A 20,447-nucleotide genomic window follows, 5' to 3' on the forward strand; every position below is an offset into this window, starting at 1 on the left:
CGTTTTGAGGGAGAGTGCAAACGCCTCTGTCGGTTTAGAGAATTTACCAGTACGCCCAACTGGTCTCACAACCGCAGACCACGTGTATGTCGTCGTGTGCGGTTTGCTGATCAACGTTGTGAACAGAGTGCCCAATGATGGTGGTGGGGTTATGGTATGGGCAGGCATAAGCTATGGACAACGAACACAATTGCATTTTATCAATGGCCATTTGAATGCACAGGGATACCGTGATGTGATCCTGACTCCCATTGTCATGGCATTCATCCGCCTCCATCACCTCATGTTCAGTATGATAATGCATGGCCCCATGTCGCAAGGATCTGTACATAATTTGTGAACTCTAAAAAAAAATCCCAGTTCTTCCATGGCCTGTATTCTCACCAGACATGTCACTCATTGAGCATGTTTGGGATGCTCTGGATCGACCACGTACGGCAGCGTGTTCCAGTTCCCGCCAATATCCCTCAACTTTGGACAGCCGTTGAAGAGGAGTGGGACAACATTCCACAAACCACAGTCAACAACCTGATCAACTCCATGTGAAGGATCTGGTGGTCACACCAGATACTGACTGGTTTTAAGATTCCCGCCCCAATAGTGAATAATAGTGAAGACATCAAAACTATGACATAACACATATGGAATCATGTAGAAACCAGAAAAGTGTTAAACAAATCAAAATATATTTTATACTTGAGATTGTTCAAAATAGCCACCCTTAGCCTTGATGACAGCTTTGTACACTCTTGGCATTCTCTCAACCAGCTTCATGAGGAATGCTTTTCCAACAGCCTTGAAGAAGTTCCCACACATGCTGAGCACTTGTTGGCTACTTTTCCTTCACTCTGCGGTCCAACTCATCCCAAACCATTTCATTTGGGTTGAGGTTGGGTGATTTTGTAGGCCAGGTCATCAGATGCAGCACTCCATCACTCTCCTTCTTGGTCAAATAGCCCTTACACAGCCTGGAGGTGTGTTAGGTCATTGTCCTGTTGAAAAACAAACCAGATCACAAACCAGATTGCATGGCTTATCGCTTGAGAATGCTGTGATGGTTAAGTGTGCCTTGAATTCTAAATAAATTACAGACAGTGTCACCAGCAAAGCGCACCATCACACCTCCACCTCCATGCTTCAGGGTGGGAACCACACATGCAGAGATAATCCAATCACCAACTCCGCGTCTCACAAAGACATGGTGGTTGGAACCAAAAATCTCAAAAGACAGATTTCCACCAGTATAATGTCCATTGCTCGTGTTTCTTGGCCAAAGCAAATCTCTTCTTCTTATTGATGTCATTTAATAGTGGTTTCTTTGCAGCAATTCGACCATGAAGGCCTGATTCACGTAGTCTCGTCTGAACAGTTGATGTTGAGAAGTGTCTGTTACTTGAACATCGGGAAGTATTTATTTGGGCTGCAATCTGAAGTGCAGTTAACTCTAATAAACTTATCCTCTGCAGCAAAGGTAACTCTGGGTCTTCCTTTCCTGTGGCGGTCCTCATGAGAGCCAGTTTCATCATAGGGCTTGAATGGTTTTTGCGACTGCACTTGAAGAAACTTTCAACGTTCTTGACATTTTCTGGATTGACTGACCTTCATGTCTTAAAGTAATGATGGACTGTCGTTTCTATTTGCTTATTTGAGCTGTTCTTGCCATAATATGGACTTGGTCTTTTACCAAATAGGGCTACCTTCTGTATACCACCCCTACCTTGTCACAACACAACTGATTGGCTCCAACGCATTGATTCCACAAAGAAACTTTTAGCAAGGCACAGGCATTCCAGGTAACTACCTCATGAAGCTGGTTGAGAGAATGCCAAGAGTGTGCAATCTGTCATGAAGGCAAAGGGTAGTCAATCTAAAATATTCAATTTATTTTGATTTGTTTAACACTTTTTTGCTTACTACATGATTCCATATGTGTTATTTCATAGTTTTGATGTCTTCACTATTATTCTACAATGTAGAAAATAGTAAAATAAAGAAAAACACTTGAATGAGGCAGTGTGTCCAAACTTTTGGCTGGTACTGTATATGTGTGTGTGTGTATATATATATATATATATATATATATATATATATATATATATTGGTTTTTTTTGTGTGTGTGTGTGTGGATATATATATATATATATATATATATATACACACACACATACACTACCGTTCAAAAGTTTGGGGTCACTTAGAAATTCTGGTTTTTGAAAAGCACATTTTTTGTCCATTTAAAATAACATCAATTTGATCAGAAATACAGAGCAGACATTGTTAATGTTGTAAATGACTATTGTTGCTGGAAACGGCTGATTCTTAATTGAATATCTACATAGACTATTAATAGCATAGCCTTCATTTCTCAGAACAAGAATAGATTGACTAGTTTCAGAAGAAAGTTCTTTGTTTCTGGCCATTTTGAGCCTGTAATCGAACCCACAAATGCTGATGCTCCAGATACTCAACTAGTCTAAAGAAAGCTAGTTGTATTGCTTCTTTAATCAGAACAACAGTTTTCAGCTGTGCTAACATAATTGTGAAAGGGTTTTCTAGTGATCAATTAGCCTTTTAAAAGGATTAACTTGGATTTGCTAACACAACATGCCATTGGAACACAGGAGTGATGGTTGCTGATAATGGGCCTCTGTTCGCCTATGTAGATATTCCATAAAAAATCTGACGTTTCCAGCTACAACAGTCATTTACAACATTAACAATGTCTACACTGTATTTCTGATCAATTTGATGTTATTTTAATGGACAAAAAAATAGCTTTCTTTCAAAAACAAGGACATTTCTAAGTGACCCCAACCACACACACACACTGTACATACATACAGTACATTCAGAAAGTACTCAACCCCTTGAATTTTTCCACAATTTGTTAAGTTACAGCCTTATTCTAAAATGTATTATATTTCATTTTTACTCAATCTACACACAATCCCCTATAATGACAAAATGAAAACAAGTTTTTCCAAATTTTACAAAACAGAAATAGCTCATTTAGATAAGTATTCAGACCTTAACATTTTTTTTCCTTAGGTGCATCCAGTTTCAATTTGTATTTATTATGGATCCCCATTAGCTGCTGCTAAAGGCAGCAGCTACTCTTCCTGGGGTCCAGCAAAATGAAGGCAGTTTATACAATTTAAAAACATTACAATACATTCACAGATTTCACAGATTTCCATTGATCATCCTTGAGATGTTTCTACAACTTGATTGGACTCCACCTGTGGTAAATTAAATTGATTGGACATGATTTTGAAAGGCACACACCTGTCTATATAAAAGTTCCAATGTTTACAGTGCATGTCAGAGCAAAATCAAGCCATGAGGTCGAAGGAATTGCCCATAGAGCTCCGAGACAGGATTGTGTCGAGGCAGAGATCTGGGGAAGGGTACCAAAACATTTCTACAGCATTGAAGGTCCCCAAGAACACAGTGGCCTCCATCATTCTTAAATGGAAGAAGTTTGGAACCACCAAGACTCTACCTAGAGCTGGCCGCCCGGTCAAACTAAGCAATTGGGGTAGAAGGGCCTTGGTCAGAGAGTTGACCAAGAACCCAAATGTCACACTGACAGACCTCCAGAGTTCCTCTGTGGAGATGGGAGAACCTTCCAGAAGGACAAACATCTCTGCAGCACTCCACCAATCAGGCCTTTATGGTAGAGTGGCCAGATGGAAGCCACTCCACAGTAAAGTTTGCCAAAAGGCACCTAAAGACTCTCAGACCATCTAAAACAGATTCTGTGGCCTGATGAAACCAATATTGAACTCTTTGGCCTTAATGCCAAAGAGGAAACCTGGCACCATTTCTACGGTGAAGCATGGTGGTGACAGCATCATGCTGTGGGGATGTTTTCAGCGGCAGGGACTGGGAGACCAGTCAGGATTGAGGGAAAGATGAACGGAGCAAAGTACAGAGATATCATGATGAAAACCTGCTCCAGAGAGCTCAGCACCTCAGACTGGGGCGAAGGTTCAACTTCCAACAGGACAACAACCCTAAGCACACAGCCAAGACAACGTAGGAGTGGCTTCGGGACAAGTCTCTGAATGTCCTTGACTGGCCCAGCCAGAGCCCAGACTTGAACTTGATCAAACATCTCTGAGACCTGAAAATAACTGTGCAGTGACACGCCCCATCCAACCTGACAGAGCTTGAGAGGATCTGCAGAGAAGAATGGGAGAAACTCCCCAAATACAGGTGATCCAAGCTGGTGGCATCATACCCAAGAAGACTCGAGGCTGTAATTGCTGCCACAGGTGCTTCAATAAAGTACTGAGTAAAGGGTCTGAATACTTAATACTTGAATACTGAATACTTGTAAATGTGATATTTCAGGTTTAGAAATTTTAGCAAATGTACTACAAATAAAAACGGAAATATCACATTTACTGAGTAAAGGGTCTGAATACTTGTGTAAATGTGACAGTTTTTTTTATTTCTAATACATTTGCTAAAATACATTTGAAAAAAACGTTTTTTCTTTTTCATTTTGGGGTATTGTGTGTAGATTGATGAGGGAAAAAAAGATGTAATACATTTTAGAATAAGTCTGTAATGTAACAAAATGTGGTGAAAGGGAAGTGGTCTGACTACTTTCCGAAATGCACTGTATATCCTACAGTAACATACTAATGAAAATGCTATTGTTATTTTAAATACAGTAAAAATAGTATTAATTTTACCAAGGCCTTCATAAACACAACCAAATGGTTATTTTTGCAAAAGCATATATGACATTTAATAATTACACTGTTAGGTGAAAGTTGCAGTCAGAATGAAGGGGCCCCCCGGCAATTACAAATCATATTTTCATACTTTTTCAACAGTGGGATAAAACCAAAACAATAAAATTAGTCACTTCACATTCCCATACTGTTCCAAGTGGAAAGTATCTCCACTTTATCAAAGTTCCCGTTTGAAAAACAATGATTTATATGCTTTCAACTATCCAAGTAACATTAACAGTGTTCCTCTATCACAGCCCATTGTAGAGTTGCTCAACAGGGAACCAGTACCTGATGCATATAGTGAGTGACAGCCTGTAGGCTACAGGCAGGGGAACAGGGTGTAACACCGTCCCTCCCTTTCCCCTAGTAACACTGCTCCTCAACAAATGCAAGCTCCCACGTGCTCATCAGCAAGGTAGCAAAGAGATAAGCAAAAACTAGAAGAAACTCAACAGGATGCACCTTACCAGAAAATAACTGACAGCATGAAGCACAAACAACCTGGCTCCTTTAAGACAGAGAGACACAAATGGGGGGTGGGGGGTGTGGGGGTGGTAATTGTAGCCATAGAGGGTTAGCTGTGTTGCGCTACACTACCTCCTTAGAATTCCCAGAGCCCAGTTACATCAGCGCAGCCAGCAGGAGCAAGTGCAGAAAAAAGAGAGAGTGAAAGCAAAGTGAAAAGTAGGGCAAGCCACTGTACCTCACACAGATGCAGGTCCTGAGCGTGTGTATGTCTGTCAGGGAAGCAGGTGCTGTCCCAGGGTACTGCCCCAGTAGAGCTGCTGGAGGAGGGGGCACTGCTCTGGGCTGGGTAATCAGTCACACATCACCATGCACTTCCCATCTCTTGTCTGTCCTCTGTCCTTTTTCTGCTCTGTTTTACTCTCACTCTGCTCCCCTCTCTCTCTCGCTAGCTGCCTGACAGGCTGACTGACCACCCTCTCAGATGTACGGAGAATGAGAAAAAAAACACTGATATAGACACAGAGAAACGAGGAGGGAAAGGGGAGGGGGAGTTTCAAATTAAGAAAAAAGAAATCCCTCTCTCCAAAGTTACATTTCTCCCTCTCCCTCTCTAGCTCGCTCACAGAGTTCTCAGTGAACCAACAGCGGTGTGGAGTCGTGGCTGAATCAGGACAGCCCTAGCCATCTGTTGAAACATGCCTGCCTCTTTGCTTTACTCAGAGAGAGAGAGAGAGAGAAGGGAGGGAGGGAGGGCAAGGGAGGAGGGGGAAGTGAATAGGGAGAGGGCTGTACTGCCTTCCTGTGCCCAATCTGAAAACAGAACACTTTCCCTTGGTGAGGCAGGCGGAGCCAGAGAAATGGAGAGAAGGAGAGAGAGAGAGCAGAGAAACTGAAAAAGATAAAGTATAGAGACAGGGGGAGGTGGGACAGAGACAGAGACAAAACAAGAGAAAGAAGGAAGTAAATGAATGAGGGAAAAGGGACAAGTTTATAAGTGAGAAGTGGAGTGAGTGGAGGGAGGGAAAGAAAGGGAACAGGAGCACATTTTATGAGAGGTGGGGGTGAAATGGAGAGCTTGGCTCAGATCCTCTGTATTCATGGGTATTCATGTGGCTGGTACGATTTGGGCTTAATGGCCTGTGTAAGCCAATAGAGGACAGAGAGAGGGGAAAGGAGGAACAGGGGTGCAATGTTACACCGTAAAACTATAGCACAGACAGACAGAGATCTGCAATTACTCCCCTACACCAAGGACACATAAACACAAACACTTGTTTCACACACAGATACACAAAACTAAAACATTCAGATACACAGACTGACAAACACACCCAAACACTCCAAGAGGCTATGCAGTAGAAATAAACACAGAAAGGAAATAAATAAACTCAAGAGAAAGTCACACTGAAGATGGGCCAAAAATATTTTCAATTTTGGGAAGCTCCTGGGATATGGCCGAATCCCTGTAGCTCAGTTGGTAGAGCATGGTGTTTGCAACGCCAGGGTTGTCTGTTCGATTCCCATGGGGGGCCAGCACAGGGAGAAAAAAAAATGTATAAAATGAAATGTATGCATTCACTACTGTAAGTCGCTCTGGATAAGAGCATCTGCTAAATGACTAAAATGTAAATGTAAAATCTCACTGGTCAGGGATGGCCAGGAGCACCAGATAGTGCTTGTGTGTGTACAAATTCAATTCAATTGTATTTGTCACATGGTAGACTTTACCATGAAACGCTAGCTTTCAAGCCCATCCCAACAATGCAGATTAAACATAATACTAATTGTGTACAAGCAAATGTGTGCGTGTCCAAATTTTACCATCCTCTGCAATCCTGTTTGTCAAGTCCTCCCTCTCTCTCGCTCTCTCTCCATTGCTTTCTCTCCCAATCTCGCTCCACTAAAATACTTCTTTACAGGCTCTCTCCATCTGGTCTTTCTGATGGCTGGCCTTTAAGACCCCCTATCTCCTCCCTCCCTCCCTCCCGTCCTCCCTCCCTCCCTCCCCACCCTGTAAAACTACCATGGGAAAAGTCCTGGCCAGCTGCTTTGACAGACAGGTCGAGCCTAAAGGACATTGCCCTTACTTTATACAGACTAGTGTGTGAGAGGGAAAGAGAGTTTGAGTCAGTATGAATGAGCCTGTCAGTGGCTCTACTGTACTTTGCACTGCCGGTCTCTGTATGACTCTCTGGGTTTCAGGCAGTGCTAAGGCTTGCTGTAGTAAGGAGTGTTCAGTTGTCAGGGGAGGGAAAGAGAACAGAAACACTATGCAATAAGCCAGTTGTAGCAGTAGCTTGTAGATCAAGGTTAAACACAATGGTGTGGGGATATTTTTACTGTGCTCAACCTACTCACAGATACAGTGATATAATAAGTACAAGGGAAGTTAGAGATAATAATGAGAGCACAACGCTACTAACTTTTTTAGTTGATTTGACTTCACTCTGGATCCAAAACCTGCAGTGCCTGCCACCCAATCGTCTCCTTCCCAGTGTGCAGAGCAGGCATGGTTACCTATCAATTCCGTTTCAGAGTTCAGAGCCTTCTGGCCTTGCTAGACAACTCTGCCTTCCCTGACTGGCAATATCTCCTCGTATCATCAGGCGGGGCTGAAAACACACACCTAACATTTGAGTAGAGTGCATCCATCAGTATCTCCACAAGCCTCTTTACTGATCTGATCTGCCAGTATACATCTACCAGCATTGTTCAGTGCAACATCCCCAGGTACAGAATGTTAGGTTCTTTACTGTGGAGCTACAGTGTCAGGAAAAGGTTAGAGATCTCAATCAATCACCTGCCATGTGTCTGGGAGGTGATGAATGTCTTTGTTCTCCACTCAGGGCTAATTCACTCCCACAGACACAAGCACACTAAACGCCAAAGTGCACTAGATTAATTGTGAACACCCCTCAATCCATTTGCAAAGCCTCCCTGTTTATTCCTGGTTTATAATATCATGTTGTGAGCATGTGATCACAGAGGCACTGCTGTGGATTTGTTTCGCCATCCAGCTGTAATGTGTGAAATCCACCCACAAAAACCATTACCGGCCCATAAAACAAGCCCTTCTCCTCTCCCCTCCCCAACCAGCAGCTACCTCCTTCCCTTCCTCCCATGTCGGCCTGTTTTACCCCACTTTCCCTCCTAAAAGCCCAGATTAAGCAATTAAGCCTCCAAATAACATCCCGTCCTATGTCTGCTCATTAAAGTGTTGCAACACCCGACTGTGCAGGGAAAACAACTCCACAAAGGATGCACCATTACAGTATAGCGCAGTACAGGGGAGGGCTGTCTCTCTGAACATACCTGCTCTGGTGGTTACTGCTGCTAATTATTATCTGCTCTAAAAGAAACTGTTTCTCCAATTATGGCTGAGCATGATAAGACTTAGGGTTTGCCCAATGTAGTTGCACAACAAATGCAGTTGTAATGTTTGATCCCACAAATAGAAACAGCCATGAATGATTTCTGTGGTTAGTAAATAGAGAGCAGGGGGGGCTGACGCATTAAAGTCTGGACTGCTGTCTTATGTTTATAATCAATACAGATTTCCTGTTTCAGTGTAAGATATTATAGGGCCCTATGAAATCTGTTATATTTTTTCACAAATTACGTTTTGTCAGTTTTGTTTTTCCAGGTTTCAGTTTTTTCCAGTTTCAGATTTTTGCTCTCAAAATCACACTTTTAATCGAAAAACTACATTTTGTTTTAAGTCCACAACAATTCTTAACATCAGGTAATCACTTTTGAGGTCTATACATTTTTTTTTGAAATTTACATTTTTGGGTGTAGATATCCTAATTCAACTGAGCACCAGCAAGAGACTTGTTTGGTTAGGAGAGTTTGCTAAATAAATCACCACTGGATTGATGCAAATAATTATATCATGATACCAGGTTAGGCACTAGCTACTTTGTAGTCAACATTTAATTGAGAATATTTTTGGGAAAGCCTTTTCAACTACCAGAAGACGGTTATCATTATTACTGTAGTCATGGTTTTGGAATAACAAATATATATTTTATAATCAGAAATATTTAATGTGTATATGAGGCTTTTATTATGGTACTGCCATACAGATTTTATGTTGGGACTCTTACTATGCGCATAGATTCACGTGAGATATGTGTGAGTGACAGAGAAGTGAAGTGATGGAGATTTAACTTGTTGTGCCACTAAAGTTTGTGCTGCTGCTACTTGGACGGATTAAACTATAGAAAATTACATGACTCTTTATCATCGAACCCACGGGCCCTTCGAAGAAGGTGATAGATAAATAAGTTGAATAATTAGGGTTACATCATCGCTAACAACTGCACAAAGTGGTAGACACGCGCACATACAAAGGGGCATTCCTGTGTTGACTATTCAGAAAATGTAGGCAAAAATACGAATGTCACAGGTGTCGAAATGAGTAGACCAACGCGCAGCATGTATAGTGCTCATATTTAAACTTTTAATGAAGACACTCGAACCAAAACAATAAAACGACTGACAACAGTTCCGTAAGGTACACTGACAAAATGGAAAACTACCCACAAAACCCAAAGGAAAAACAGGCTGCCTAAGTATGGTTCCTAATCAGAGACAACGATAGACAGCTGCCTCTGGTTAGGAACCATACTCGGCCGAACACAAAGAAATACAACACATAGAATGCCCACCCCACAAAGGCAAAGGCGGAGCGCTGGTACAGGACGAACTGGGCTGTGCTGGTGAATGAGGGGTACCGTGCGTAGAGCAGGCGCAGGATAACCTGGGCCGTAGAGACGCACTGGAGACCAGATACGCTGAGCCGGCGCACTTCTTCCTGGCTGCCGGCCAACTTTAGCACGGCAACGGTGAGGAGCTTTTTTTTTTGCCGCTGCCTCTCGGCCTCCTGTTGCTTGCCTAGCCGTTCCTCCCAGTATCGTCGTTCCGCCTTTGCTGCCTCTATCTCCCATTGCGAACGGCGATACTCCCCAGGCCTTTTCCAGGGTCCTGCCTCATCTAGGATCTCCTCCCAGGTCCACTCCTCTGAGCCATACTGCTTGGTCCCCCTCCTCCTCCTGGAGAGTGCACGCTGCTTGGTCTTCTTGTGGTGGGTAGTTCTGTCACAGGCGTCGAAATGAGTAGACCAACGCGCAGCATGTATAGTGCTCATATTTAAACTTTTAATGAAGACACTCGAACCAAAACAATAAAACGACTAACAACAGTTCCGTAAGGTACACTGACAAAATGGAAAACAACTACCCACAAAACCCAAAGGAAAAACAGGCTGCCTAAGTATGGTTCTTAATCAGAGACAACGATAGACAGCTGCCTCTGGTTAGGAACCATACTCAGCCCAACACAAAGAAATACAACACATAGAATGCCCACCCCACACCCTGACCTAACCACATAAAGAAACAAACCCTCTCTCTCAGGTCAGGGCGTGGAACGAACCACTGATGGATTTTGTTCGTGTCTTATGATAATCTTGGGCATATAAAGTTCCTACTAAGGTCAAAACATTTTTTAATATTGTTGAATTGCGTTTTAATGTCTGGATTTCAAATCAAAAATCAAGTCGTATTTGTCACATACACATGATTAGCAGATGTTAATGTGAGTGTAGCGAAATGCTTGTGCTTCTAGTTCCGACAGTGCAGCAATATCTATTAAGTAATCTAACAAATTCACAACAAATACCTTAAAGACATAAATGTAAAAGGATGGAATAAGAATATGTACATATAAATATATGGATGGCCGTGCAGCATAGGCCGTGCAGCATAGGCAAGATGCAATAGATGGTACGAAATACAGTATATACATATGAGATGAGTAATGTAGAATATGTAAAGTGACTAGTGATACCTTTATTAAATCCATTTATTAAAGTGGTCAGTGATTTGGGTCTGTATGTTGGCAGCATCCTCTCTATGTTAGTGATGGCTGTTTATATCATGACACAAGGCGAGACCCAGATGCAGACACAGGAGGCAGATGCTTGGAGTCTTACGATATTTATTAATCCAATAGGGGAAGGCAAGAGAATGGTCGTGGACAGGCAAAAGGATCAAAACCAGTTGAGAGTCCAAAAGGTACCGAAGGGCAAGCAGAATCAAGGTTAGGTAAGGCAGGATGATCAGGCAGGCGGGAAAGAAGTCCAGAGTCAGGCAGGGGTCAAAACCAGGCCTATCACAAAGAGAATAGCAAAAGGAGTACGGGAAAACACACTGGTTGACTTGACTAACATACAAGACAAACTGGCACAGAGAGACAGGAAACACAGGGATAAATACACTGGGGAAAATAAGCGACACCTGGAGGAGGTGGAGACAATCACAGGAACAGGTGAAACAGAGCAGTGCATGACATTTTAACAGTCTGATGGCCTTGAGATAGAAGCTGTTTTTCAGTCTCTCCATCCCAGCTTTGATGCACCTGTACTGACCTCGCCTTCTGGATGATAGCGGGCTGAACAGGCAGTGGCTTGGGTGGTTGTTGTCCTTGATGATCTTTTTGACCTTCCTGTGACATCGGGTGCTGTAGGTGTCCTGGAGGGCAGGTAGTTTGCCCCCGATAATGCGTTGTGCAGACCGTACTACCCTCTGGAGAGCCTTGCAGTTGAGGGCGGTGCAGTTGCCGTACCAGGCGGTGATACAGCCCGACAGGATGCTCTCGGTTGTGCATCTGCAAAAGTTGTTCGAATTTTAGGTGACAAGCCAAATTTCTTCAGCCTCCTGAGGTTGAAGAGGTGCTGTTGTGCCTTCTTCACCACGCTGTCTGTGTGGGTTGACCCTTTCAGTTTGTCTGTGATGTGAACGCTGAGGAACTTAAAACATTCCACCTTCTCCACTACTGTCCCGTCGATGTGGATAGGGGGGTGCTCCCTCTGCAGTTTCCTGAAGTCCACGATCATCTCCTTTGTTTTGTTGACGTTGAGTGAGAGGTTGATTTCCTGACACCACACTCCGAGTGCCCTCACCTGCTCCCTGTAGGCTTTCTCGTCATTGTTGGTAATCAAGCCCACTACTGTTGTGTCGTATGCAAACTTGATTGGAGGCGTGTCATGGGTGAACAGGGAATACAGGAGGGGGCTGAGCACGCACCCTTGTGGGGCCCCAGTGTTGAGGATCAGCAAGATTGAGATGTTGTTTCCTACCTTCACCACCTGGGGGCGGCCTGTCAGAAAGTCCAGGACCCAATTGCACAGGGCAGGGTTGAGACCCAGTGCCTTAAGCTTAATGATGAGCTTGGAGGGTACTATGGTGTTGAATGCTGAGCTGTAGTCAGTGAACAGCATTCTTACGTAGGTATTCCTCTTGTCCAGACGGGAGAGGGCAGTGTGCAGTGTGATGGCGATTGCATCGTCTGTGGACCTGTTGGGGTGGTATGCAAACTGAAGTGGGTCTAGGGTAGTCTCTCAAAGCACTTCATGATAACAGAAGTGAGTGCTACGGGGCAATAGTCATTTAGTTCAGTTATCTTTGTCTTCTTTGGTACAGGAACAATGGTGGACATATTGAAGCATGTGGTGACAACAGACTGGGATAGGGAGAGATTGAATATGTCCTTAAAAACACCTGCCAGCTGGTCTGCGCATGCTCTGAGGATGTGGCTAGGGATGCCGTCTGGGTCAGCAGCCTTGCAAGGGTTAACACATTTAAATGTCTTACGTCGGTCACGGAGAAGGAGAGGGGGGGCCCACAGTCCTTGGTGGCGGGTCATGTCGGTAGCACTGTATTATCCTCAAAGGGGGCAAAGAAGGTGTTTAGCTTGTCTGGAAGCAAGACGTCGGTGTCCATGACGTGGCTGGTTTTCTTTTTGTAGTCCGTAATTTCCTGTAGACCCTGCCACATACGTCTCGTGTCTGGGCCGTTGAATTGCGACTCCATTTTGTCCCTATACCGACATTTCACTTGTTTGATTGCCTTGCGGAGGGAATAACTACACTGTTTATATTCAACCATATTCCCGACCTCTTTCCATGGTTGAATGCGGTGGTTCGCATTTTCAGTTTTGCGTGAATGCCGCCGTTTATCCACGTTATCTGGTTGCGGAAGGTTTTAATAGTCTCAGTGGGTTAAACAACTCGTATGCACTTCCTAATAAACTCACTCACTGAGTCAGCGTATAAATTGATGTTATTGTCTGAGGCTTCCCGGAACATTTTCCAGTCCACGTGATCAAAACAATCTTGAAAAACAATATTTCGTGATCTGATTTATTAGGGCCATACTATTACTTTAATCCACTACTAAATTAGCCTGGTATCCTACAGGAGAGCTGACTTCTCAGGCCTAAGAGATAGGGGGGGGGGGGGGGGGGGCACCAGAGGACCCTGCACCAGACAAAACCTACTGGCCACATTGACTGACCTCTCCAGACCCCCACTCCACCACGGCTAACACTACACTCTGAACAGCCCCTCCCTCCCTCTGACCCCCACCCTCTAACCCTAACAGCCCCCTCCCTGGGCAGATGGCCCTCTAGGAGAGGAGTAGGCTGGGTTCTGAGGTGGGGGCCCATCGACAGTGCAGTAGAGCAGAACGGACGGTAGTGCTCACCATCCAACATTCAGCCCTCATTTACCCACTCATTCTCTCCCTCTCACCCAGTCTGCTCTCCCGCCCACTCTCCCTGGCTCTGCTCGGGCCTCTCTGCTCTGTTTTACCTGCTCTGCTCTCCCTCCATTTCATAATATTAATAAGTCACTGGAGGCGTGGGAGAGAAGTGCGAGGGGAGGCAGCCTGCTCCACACTAATGGGACTATAATAAGAATAAATGGCATTTAACAGAGCTAAACAATGCAAGCTTGTGGGTCAACAGCAGAGTCCTGGGAAAACAGGCAGGCTGGAGAAGATGGGGATACATATAGTGAATGCACAATGAGGGGTTTTCATCACAGATTAAATCAGCAGAGAGAAGAGGTGCACAGAACATGTAGTTCTCCTTATCACAAGGGTCTGCAGTATCGCGATATACAGTATAATGAAAACATATGAAAACATATACAGTATAATAAAAACCTGCTGTATGTAAAATATTGTGTGCTATAGCTTGGAAAATAAATACATGTGACTCTGAATGAGGGCTGATTTCCTAAAGAAGTTAAATCCTTCGTGTTTTGTTTCTTTGCCACGATACTAACAAGTATTGCGATACTGGTATCGTCGTCCTCACCCTCCAGGACTGATCCAATACGCTGAGATTGTGAGAGCATGCTTATTTGAGAGTGCAATTCTTTTTCAGTGAGCTATGTTTAGATATGCATCGTAAAGCCCTTAGGCCCCTCCTGCTCCCTTAACCTCAATTACAGCAGAGTAATAATACAATAACACCCTCCTGCAGTAATCCACAGATTAACAAACATCAACACATCACAACCCAGGAAAAGAGCACAAACTCAGTGTGACAGCTTGCACACCCTCAATGAGCTCATACAATGGTTCACTTTATGGTATGCAATGACCCCTGTCATGCCTTTACAGCTAGCTACTCCACTGCTCAGTCTGAAATATGAGGGAGCAGAATATGGCAAGGCCTCAGCGGCAGACAGAGGATCAATCAACACAAAAGTAAAAGAGTAGGAGGAGAGTAGGAGACCAGTAATAGTGCCAAGCATCTGTGCTGTAGTATGTGCGTCACAGACAGTCTGCATCCCACACTCAGCTAATGACCAAGTAACAGAAGAGAGATAACGTCCCAAATAGGAAGTGACTGTTGGCTCCGGTTAAGACACATACAGTACATAGAGTGCCTTCAGAAAGTACTGAGGCAGAGTTGCAAAGAAAAATACATATCTCAGACTGGCCAATAAAAAGAAAAGATTAAGATGGGCAAAATAACACAGACACTGGACAGAGGAACTCTGCCTAAAAGGCCAGCATCCCGGAGTCGCCTCTTCACTGTTGATGTTGAGACTGGTGTTTTACTATTTAATGAAGCTGCCAGTTGAGGACTTGTGAGGCATCTGTTTCTCAAACTAGACCCTCTAATGTACTTGTGCTCTTGCTCAGTTGTGCACCAGGGCCTCCCACTCCTCTTTCTATTCTGGTTAGAGCCAGTATGCGCCGTTCTGTGAAGGGAGTAGTACACAGCGTTGTATGAGATCTTCAGTTTCTTGGTAATTCCTCGCATGAAATAGCCTTCATTTCTCAGAACAAGAATAGACTGACGAGTTTCAGAAGAAAGTTCTTTGTTTCTGGCCATTTTGAGCCTGTAATTAAACCCACAAATGATGATGCTCCAGAAACTCAAATAGTCTAAAGGCCAGTTTTATTGCTTCTTTAATCCGCACAACAGTTTTCAGCTGTGCTAACATAATTGCAAAAGGGTTTTCTAATGATCAATTAGTCTTTTAAAATGATAAACTTGGATTAGCTAAGATAATGTGCCATTGGAACACAGGAGTGATGGTTGCTGATAAAGGGCCTCTGTACGCCTATTCCATTAAAAATCAGTTTCCAGCTACAATAGTCATTTACAACATTAACAATGTCTACACTGTATTTCTGATCAACTTGATGTTATTTCAGAGGACAGAAAATGTGCTTTTCTTTCAAAAACAAGGACATTTCTAAGTGACCCCAAACTTTTGAACGGCAGTGTGTGTTAGGCAATATATATAAATATATATATATATATATATATATATATATATATATATATAGTCGACTGGTCAATTGTTTAGTCGACTGTTGGTCGACCAAGATATTTTTGGTTGACCAACAGTCAACTAAACAATTGACCAGTCGACTAATTGGGGTCAGCCCTAAAAGGGGTTGAATACTTATTGACTCAAAACGTTTCAGCTATTTATTAAGTTGTAAAAACAATCTAGAAACATAATTCCACTTTGACAATTTGGGGTATTGTGTGTAGGCCAGTGACTAAAAATCTCAGTTTAATACATTTATAATTCAGGCTGTAAAACAACAAAATGTCAAGGGGTGTGAATATTTTCTGAAGGCACTGTATAAACATAGAAATGCTGTAGTTTGTCTGGGTTAAGGTTAAGAGAGTTTATTGTTGAGTTCTCTTTATTCTGTATTTCCAGGAACTGATCCAGCAAACATTTCCACATTGGCACAATGTGGGCCAAATGCTGGCTAAAATATTGGCACCTCGTAGGCTTCCCACATTGGGCCGATGCGCCTTTGCTCATCGCCTCCACATTGGCCCCCAATGAATTGGCCCAGTGTGGCCCAGTGTGGGCAGGCCATATCTGGTGAGGGTATTCCTCACTTTGCCTGAAATAAACCCATCTTCTGATCGCAAACAAGCCCACATTGGCACGATGTGGGCCCAATGCAGGTTAAAACATTGGACCCATGTAGGCTGCCCGCATTTAGCCAATGTGCAGGTGGCCCCAAGGGCAGCCCTCACTTCGCCAGAAATAAGCCTCCACTTTTAGATCAGCTGCCCATTACATTGTGTCAGAAAGACAACAAAGCTGTTACTTATCCAAGTCTTTTTACAGACTTCATCACTGGCAGTGTACACAATATTTTGTTGTTGTTGACATCACACAACAGAACACTGGAATGACACTGTCAGTAACGGGTGCACAAAAATAACTTGTGAACTTAGAGGTAGTTAGGCTTGGTGTGGGCTGGCCCGTGTTAGGCTTGGTGTGGGCTAGCCCGTGTTAGGCTTGGTGTGGGCTAGCCCGTGTTAGGCTTGGTGTGGGCTGGCCCGTGTTAGGCTTGGTGTGGGCTAGCCCGTGTTAGGCTTGGTGTGGGCTAGCCCGTGTTAGGCTTGGTGTGGGCTAGCCCGTGTTAGGCTTGGTGTGGGCTGGCCCGTGTTAGGCTTGGTGTGGGCTGGCCTGTGTTAGGCTTGGTGTGGGCTAGCCCGTGTTAGGCTTGGTGTGGGCTGGCCCGTGTTAGGCTTGGTGTGGGCTGGCCCGTGTTAGGCTTGGTGTGGGCTAGCCCGTGTTAGGCTTGGTGTGGGCTGGCCTGTGTTAGGCTTGGTGTGGGCTAGCCCGTGTTAGGCTTGGTGTGGGCTAGCCCGTGTTAGGCTTGGTGTGGGCTGGCCCGTGTTAGGCTTGGTGTGGGCTGGCCCGTGTTAGGCTTGGTGTGGGCTAGCCCGTGTTAGGCTTGGTGTGGGCTAGCCCGTGTTAGGCTTGGTGTGGGCTAGCCCGTGTTAGGCTTGGTGTGGGCTGGCCCGTGTTAGGCTTGGTGTGGGCTAGCCCGTGTTAGGCTTGGTGTGGGCTAGCCCGTGTTAGGCTTGGTGTGGGCTAGCCCGTGTTAGGCTTGGTGTGGGCTGGCCCGTGTTAGGCTTGGTGTGGGCTGGCCCGTGTTAGGCTTGGTGTGGGCTAGCCCGTGTTAGGCTTGGTGTGGGCTAGCCCGTGTTAGGCTTGGTGTGGGCTAGCCCGTGTTAGGCTTGGTGTGGGCTGGTCCATGTTAGGCAAGGTGTGGGCTGGCCCATGTTAGGCTTGGTGTGGGCTGGTCCGTGTTAGGCAAGGTGTGGGCTGGCCCGTGTTAGGCAAGGTGTGGGTTGGCCCGTGTTAGGCAAGGTGTGGGCCGGTCCGTGTTAGGCAAGGTGTGGGCTGGCCCGTGTTAGGCAAGGTGTGGGTTGGCTCGTGTTAGGCAAGGTGTGGGCTGGTCCGTGTTAGGCAAGGTGTGGGCTGGCCCGTGTTAGGCAAGGTGTGGGCTGGCCCGTGTTAGGCAAGGTTTGGGCTGGCCCGTGTTAGGCAAGGTGTGGGCTGGCCCGTGTTAGGCAAGGTGTGGGCTGGCCCGTGTTAGGCAAGGTTTGGGCTGGCCCGTGTTAGGCAAGGTGTGGGCTGGCCCGTATTAGGCAAGGTGTGGGCTGGCCCGTGTTAGGGAAGGTGTGGGCTGGTCCGTGTTAGGCAAGGTGTGGGCTGGTCCGTGTTAGGCAAGGTGTGGGCTGGTCCGTGTTAGGCAAGGTGTGGGCTGGTCCGTGTTAGGCAAGGTGTGGGCTGGCCCGTGTTAGGCAAGGTGTGGGCTGGCCCGTGTTAGGCAAGGTGTGGGCTGGCCCGTGTTAGGCAAGGTTTGGGCTGGGCCGTGTTAGGCAAGGTGTGGGCTGGCCCGTGTTAAGCAAGGTGTGGGCTGGCCCGTGTTAGGCAAGGTTTGGGCTGGCCCGTGTTAGGCAAGGTGTGGGCTGGCCCGTGTTAGGCAAGGTTTGGGCTGGCCCGTGTTAGGCAAGGTTTGGGCTGGCCCGTGTTAGGCAAGGTGTGGGCTGGCCCGTGTTAGGCAAGGTTTGGGCTAGCCCGTGTTAGGCAAGGTGTGGGCTGGCCCGTGTTAGGCTTGGTGTAGGCTAGCCCGTGTTGGTCTGGTGTAGGCTAGCCCCTGTTGGGCTGGTGAAGGCGTGTTGTGGGCTAGCCTGTGTTGGGCTTTTTGTGGGCTGGCCCATGTCAAGCTGGTGTTGTCTTGGTGTGGACTAACCTGAGTTGGGCTTGTTATGGGCTAGCCAGTGTCAGGCTGGTGTCGGATTGGTGTGGCTTTGTCTGGGCTAGCCCCTGCCCACCAAATCCCCACATGGGGCCAATGGGGTCATGTCTGCTGGGGAGTGATAACCATCACCTGTGGGCAACATTAAAAGTTGAGTGATGCAGAACTATTTCCGTTTTCAGTCATAGTGATCACCCTTGGAAAAACACAGCATCATTAGAGCTGCAAGAAAACAGGGAAGAGGAGGAGGAGAGGTAGAGGAGAAATAGACCTATATAAAAGGGGAGGGGGAGGAGTGTAGGAGGAGAAGATGAAGGAGGAGAGATGGAGACATGTGGGAACAGTTAGATCCATCTCTGCCGAGAGGGAAAGAGAGAAAAAGAGAGCGAGAGAGAGAGAAAGAGAAAGAGTGTGCGTGAGAGAGAGGTTCAGTGATATTGCACCAGCTATTGAACATCCTCAATCTGCGAAGTCATGTCACAGGAATTGTCATTGCAGTAGTCAATCTGTGAGATTAGCCTGCAGGGTTGGATCCTGCTCCCCAACAGGCCGTTACATCTCCCTCCCTGGGTTCTCACCAACACCCACATACTGTATCTCACATACCCATTACACGCTGCTGGGTCATGTCTACACTTTTGACTGCTGAGCCTGCAAACTCACTGCCACACACATACTGTACTGTACCAGTAAGACACGTTAAGCAATACATTAAGTTCCTATACAGTACATTCCACGGGGACTGATTGGACCATATGTGCTTGAGCTTCAATGTCACTAAAGAAAAATGCATTATAACTCACATTTAAAGAGCCAAAACACTGGGATGAAAACACAGTTAGTAATGCAGAGAATGTTCCAGCATCTCATTTTTCTTCCACATGTTTAGTTTGTCCCTCCTCTGCTACAAAGCTGATGTGTCCCACTGGGATGCTTTTGGAGGATAATGTTACGTAATTGGTAAGGCATCTCCAGCATTCTGCTCCTTCCTTGTGCTTGATAATTAGAGAAAAAGCATTGGCACGGCAGAATTCATTTCCAGCTAGAAACATTGGAGGTGAAGGGAAAGTACTGTGCAGTGCTTAGAAACATCCTTAAGTGGATTGAGAGCTTTCACTAACGAGTCAAGTGGCTTCAAATCACTTCTCTAGTTAACTCCACTCACAGAGAGGAGGGAGTGAAGAGGATAGGGTAGAAGGAATGAGATTGTATTGATAGATTCTTAAACGTTCTCTCCTCATGTCCACTAAAGAGTGCGGTGTGTTAGGTAGAGTGAGTCTCTCTCTCGCTCTGTCTCCCCTTCCATTCTCCACTAAGTCAGTGTTCTTTTCTGTAGCCAACTGCAAAGAGAGAGAGGGTGTTTGTGTTACCTCCCGCTGCGCTATTGTCCCGAGATGAGACCCAAATCACCAATGAATTTCCTCCTCACACAGCGAGCACCTCGCGGATGAAACATGTTTCCTTTCACCGGGGAGTGTAAAAGAGTGGCCACTGTGCAAATTAGATTGACCTTAGTCCCCTACCCCAACCCTGAGCCCCCCTGGCCTCTACAGACCCCCAAAGCCCTGCCACTGGGGCCTTTCTCTCCTCTTTCTCCTCTCTTGTCCCTCAGCTGCTTTCACTGGAAGGTTGTCCTTTTTGTGCTCATGTCATGTTCCTGAAAGAGAAAGTCACCATCAATCAGACCACCATGCTACTGAAAACACCAACCACATCACCATGGCTACCTATAGGAAGGAAGGGTCGAGAGGGATGGGAGGGCCATTACCCATTACAAAAACACAGAGGAATATATTAGAATGGTTTCAATAATGCACGGGAAGGGGAGGGGAGATGGATG

General features: G+C 45.5%; 1 protein-coding gene across 4 annotated transcripts in view; it reads right to left on the reverse strand.

Annotated features, from left to right (window-relative positions):
• The window catches only part of sulf2b (sulfatase 2b), a 172,903-nt gene extending 166,984 nt beyond the window's left edge, over positions 1-5,919 (reverse strand). For all 4 annotated transcript variants that reach the window (XM_029719510.1, XM_029719511.1, XM_029719506.1 and 1 more), the window contains exon 1: positions 5,452-5,919. The gene's annotated coding sequence lies outside the window, so the exon portion shown is untranslated. The remainder of the gene's footprint in view (positions 1-5,451) is intronic.
• Between the last annotated feature and the right edge of the window lie 14,528 nt (positions 5,920-20,447).

The sequence above is a fragment of the Salmo trutta genome, chromosome 28, assembly GCF_901001165.1.
Source record: "Salmo trutta chromosome 28, fSalTru1.1, whole genome shotgun sequence".
Lineage (NCBI taxonomy): Eukaryota > Metazoa > Chordata > Actinopteri > Salmoniformes > Salmonidae > Salmo > Salmo trutta.